The sequence below is a fragment of the Lacerta agilis genome, chromosome 11 (genome assembly GCF_009819535.1).
Source record: "Lacerta agilis isolate rLacAgi1 chromosome 11, rLacAgi1.pri, whole genome shotgun sequence".
Taxonomy (NCBI): Eukaryota; Metazoa; Chordata; class Lepidosauria; order Squamata; family Lacertidae; genus Lacerta; species Lacerta agilis.
In genome coordinates, this window is record NC_046322.1 from 61,578,917 (window position 1) to 61,584,600 (window position 5,684).

A 5,684-nucleotide genomic window follows, 5' to 3' on the forward strand; every position below is an offset into this window, starting at 1 on the left:
TTTCAAGTTCAAACATCACTTTGTTTTTCTCTCTCTTCCAAACACTATACTTGAAAAAGTTAGAAATAAAGATGAATTTGCAAAGCGTTTTAAGTTACTCAGTGTTAAATAGATTTATAATTGTTAGAAAGCTGATAGTACAACTTTGGAGTTAGTTGTAAAAATGGATTCTTTATTTTTGTGGTATGTGCCCAGGAGGTTTTAAGAAAAGGCAAGGCTTGGAGGGAGGTCCAGTTCGATTTGTGCACCATTTGCTTTAATTGCCTAAGACCTGGGCCCCCGAGACCTTCATTGGTCTTGGGACAATGTAAAGTCTGACATGTCACTCTACTTCTCCTTCTTTCTGAAATAAAATAAAATGCTTGAGAGCAGTACATGTGAAAAGGATCTAGGAGTCTTGGTAGACCACAAACTTGACATGAGTCAACAGTGTGATGCAGCAGCTAAAAAGTGTGGTGTAGTGGTTAAGAGCGGTAGACTCGTAATCTGGGGAACTGGGTTCGTGTCTCCACTCCTCCACATGCAGCTGCTGGGTGACCTTGGGCTAGTCACACTTCTCTGAAGTCTCTCAGCCCCACTCACCTCACAGAGTGTTTGTTGTGGGGGAGGAAGGGAAAGGAGAATGTTAGCCGCTTTGAGACTCCTTCGGGTAGTGAAAAGCGGGATATCAAATCCAAACTCTTCTTCTTCTTCTTCTTCTTCAATGCAATTCTGGGCTGCATCAATAGGAGAATAGCATCTAGATCGAGGGAGGTAATAGTACCACTGTATTCCACTCTGGTCAGACCTCACCTGGAATACTGTGTCCAGTCCTGGGCACCACAGTTCAAGAAGGATACTGACAAGCTGCAACGTGTCCAGAAGAGGGCAACCAAAATGGTCAAAGGCCTGGAAACGATGCCTTATGAGGAACAGCTTAGGGAGCTGGGTATGTTTAGCCTGGAGAAGAGAAGGTTAAGGGGTGATATGATAGCCATGTTCAAATATATCAAAGGATGTCATATAGAGGAGGGTGAAAGGTTGTTTTCTGCTGCTCCAGAGAAGCGGACACGGGGCAATGGATTCAAACTACAAGAAAGAAGATTCCACCTAAACATTAGGAAGAACTTCCTGACAGTGAGAGCTGTTCGGCAGTGGAATTTGCTACCAAGAATTGTGGTGGAGTCTCCTTCTTTGGAGGTCTTTAAGCAGAGGCTTGACAGCCATCTGTGGGACGCAATGAAAGCAGTCACCAGAGGAGCTTGCATAAAAGAGAAAGCACTCCTTAAAAAACAAACCACCTCTAAAATTAACAACTTAGAACAAGACATCAATAATCTTTCATCATGCTACAAACAAACAGGATCTAAAAAACTCCTTCAACTTATAGAACAAAAAAGAAGAGAAATAGACTCCCTAGAACAGTGTTTTTCAACCTTTTTTGGGCAAAGGCACACTTGTTTCATGAAAAAAATCACGAGGCTCACCACCATTAGAAAATGTTAAAAAATTTAACTCTGTGCCTATATTGACTATATATAAAGTAATTTTTCAATTTTTCCCACGGCACACCAGGCAACATCTCGCGGCACACTAGTGTGCCGCGGAACAGTGGTTGAAAAACACTGCCCTAGAAATCAACAAAACAATGATCAACATTCTATACTTAAAACAGCGCTTCTATGAATACGGAGGGAAAAACTCCAGACTATTAGCAAATAGATGTAGGAAAAAAACACTTAAAACAAGAATACACTGCATCACCAAAAAAGGTGGCAACACGACATTTCCCCCCAAAGAAATAATTGCAGAATTTGCAAGATTCTACTCTGATCTATACACCTCCCGTAACCCACCTGAGAAGGAAATCAAAACATTCCTAACAGAGATGAACATACCCACTCTAACTAATGAGGAACAAGAATATATGGACAGTCCCATCACCCCAGAGGAAATAGACACAATCCTCAAAAACTTAAAACCACACAAAGCTCCAGGCCCAGATGGCTTCACAGCAGAATTCTACAAGAAATTCAAAGAACCCCTGATGCCCTACATGACACGTCTCTTTAATGACATCATGAAAGGAGGGCCCATCCCCAAAACCTGGACCCTCTCCAAAATAGTCTCCATCCCAAAACCAATGAAGGACAACCTCAAGGTAGAATCATACCGCCCGATTTCATTAATAAACCAAGACTACAAAATATTCACATCAATCTTGGCCAACCGCCTGAAAAAAATCTTATCCAAGCTAATAGCTCCAGACCAAACTGGCTTCGTCCCTGGTCGCAACATTACAGACCCCATCAGGAAACTACTGAACCTAATTGAACATAGCAAGGCAACTAAACTCCCATTAACAATTATGTCCCTAGATATCCTCAAAGCTTTTGATTGCCTAGAATGGAAATACCTATCAGCAGTACTAACTAGCATGAAATTTGGCCCCTACTTCCTACAAACCATCAACCAAATATACTCCCAAGCCTCAGCAAAATGCAGAATTAATAATATGGACTCAAATACCATAACAATCCAAAGAGGCACAAAACAAGGGTGCCCTTCCTATTTATCCTGGCGCTGGAACCCCTAGCAATCCGAATCCGAGCAGCCACAGACATCAAAGGGGTGGAAATAAAAGGCAGAACATATAAACTAGGACTCTTCGCAGATGACCTAATGGTCACAACACCAGATCCCTCAAACACAGCACCCTCCCTGATCAGAGAACTCAACACATTTGCAACGGTTTCAGGCCTACAAGTAAACTTTGAAAAATCGGAAGCCATGAGCTTCAACACCCCACCTTACATCCAAAGAGAACTCACTAACACCACCAAGATAAAACTCTGCCACACCAAGTTCAGATACCTAGGAGTACAAATAACCAAAAACCTTAACAAACTATACCTCCACAACTACAAACCCCTATGGCAGCAAATAAACAAAGACTTAAAGAGATGGAACAACATGAAGTTCACTCTCTCAGACAAAATAGCCATGATCAAAATGGTCATCCTTCCAAAACTAACCTATCTGGGGGGAACCTATTTGGATCCCCCCAACCCAACTTCACAAATGGCAAAGAAAACTACAATCTTCTCACACAAAAAACCAAGAATATACACCAAATACCTACACCTCCCCACCGCAGAAGGAGGGTGGGGAATCCCCAATATAGAAGCATACTACAGAGCCAACCAAATACGCCATATAATCCCATACATATTAGAAGACGAGACAAAACAATGGATACACCTAGAAAGGGACACAATTGAGAATATCTGCACCACAGCATACCCATTCCTCCCAAACAAACTAAGAAAAATCCCCACAACACTTAATAGATACACACAAACCATGTTCAAAGCATGGAAAGCAGAAACAGGCAAACTATCCCCAACCCCATCCCCGCTAACTCCCCTGACCTACCACCCACTATTCCACAAAGCAGCACAAAACCTCCAAACCAAAACCTGGCAATCCAAAGGACTATATCGCCTAATAGACTTTTATAAAAACAACAAACCTCTGTCAACACAAGAAATACAGGACAAATTAGAAGACACCCAAATGCCCTGGTTAACACAACACCAACTACATGCCGTATTAAACAATCCAACAGTAAAATCAGCAGCAACCAGACCCCTGACAACCTTCGAAAATCTCATCCTAATGACAAAGGGAAGCGATAGAGGGCTGGTATCCGCAATTTATAAAATACTACTCAAAAATTCCACGAACTCCCTAGACACAATCAAAAAACAATGGGAGGATGACATAGGATATGAAATCAACCCCACCCAATGGACCAGAATGTGGTCTAAACCCCCCTTTAAATCCATATCAACAAAAAGAAGAGAACTCACCCTAAAACTAACCTACAGATGGTATCTAACGCCTAGAAAATTAGCGCTAATACGCCCAGGAACCTCACCAAAATGCTGGAGAGGGTGCACCTCCACAGGCACATACTTCCACATGTGGTGGGAATGCCCCAAAATCCAAACATTCTGGACAACAACCACACAAGAAATATGTAAAATGTAAAGTGTTAGAAATCACCCCAGAATTGATTTTACTAAACATCTTCCAAGACAATAATGCCCACCTACAACACAAAGAACTCATAATCCATCTACTCTCAGCATCCAGAAACATCATAACCAGACACTGGAAAGACCTGTCAGGAGTAAACATGGACCAATGGGAAACAGCCCTACTAGAAAAACTAACCAGTAAACTGAAACTGACACGGGGACAAACTGAAGAAGACACCTTCACCCCAGTATGGTTCCCCTTCATCACATACACAGCCCAACAAGACAATGACAAAAATTTACCAACAGCATACAAATCAATATGGCTAACCTGACCCAAAATACCCACCAACCCCACTCACTCAGGAAACCGAAGATCACCACAGCCAACCACAAACGAACAACCACATCCCAAGCCAACTCCGACCTCTCTCACCACCAAATGAGCACAAGCAAACAACAGAGAACCTACATAAACAATGCTGACACCAAACCCTACTCATATCAAGTAAAAAAGAAACACAGTCACCCCACCCCACCTACCTCCCCGTCCCACCCACTTCTTCCCCCCTCCCCCCCTTTCTCTCCTAATGTCTCACCAACACTAACTTATAAAATGTTGTATGGAAAAGCTTGAGAGAGACATTGTACTACCTTTGAAAATCTTTAATTAAAAAAAAAAAGAATCACATAGAGCCCATAGAGTTCAAAAGCAGATCAGCCCCTTTTAGCTGAATGCTGCAGACAAGTCAATCTCGCTCAGAATCGCACAAAGCCCATAAAGTTCAACAGCAGATAAGCCCCTCTTGTGTAACTGCTGCAGAAACAAACACTCACAAAAAATCACACAGAGCCCATAGAGTTCAACAGCTGACCAGCCCCTCTTGGCTGATCGCAGCAGATACAGACTCGCCCAAAAAAAACAAAGAGCCCATAGAGTTCAACAGCCACTGCAGACACAGACACACTCACCCATAATCACACAGAGCCTAAAGAGTTCAACATTCACTGCAGACACAGACAGACTCACCCAGAATCAGACATGGCCCAGAGAGTTGAACAGCAAACCAGTCCCTCTTGGCTGATTGAAGTAGACAAACACAGAATCACAAAGAATCACACAGAACCCATAGAGTTCAACAGTGAACAAGCCCCTCTTGGCTGATGGCAGCAGACACAGACAGACTCACAAAGAATCAAACAGAGCTTATTCAGTTCAACAGCAAACCAGCCCCTCTTGGCAGATGGCAGCAGAAACAAACAGACTCAGCCAGAAACACAAAGAGCCTATAGAGTTCAACATCCACTGCAGACACAGACAGACTCACCCAGAATCACACATGGCCCAGAGAGTTGTCTTTGTTCAAACCAGGTTTCTCCATGGTTTTAAGTTTGGTGATTAGTTGCAATTCAGCCACTTCTCTTTCCAGTCTATTTCTGAAATTTCTTTGTATTAAGACAGCTACTTTGAGATCTTTTATAGAATGTCCTGGGAGATTGAAGTGTTCTCCTACTGGTTTCTCTGTCTTGTGATTCCTGATATCAGATTTATGTCCATTTATCCTTTGGCGTAGGGTTTGGCCTGTTTGTCCAATATAGAGAGCTGAAGGGCACTGTTGGCATTTGATTGCATACACAATGTTGGAAGATGAACAATTAAAT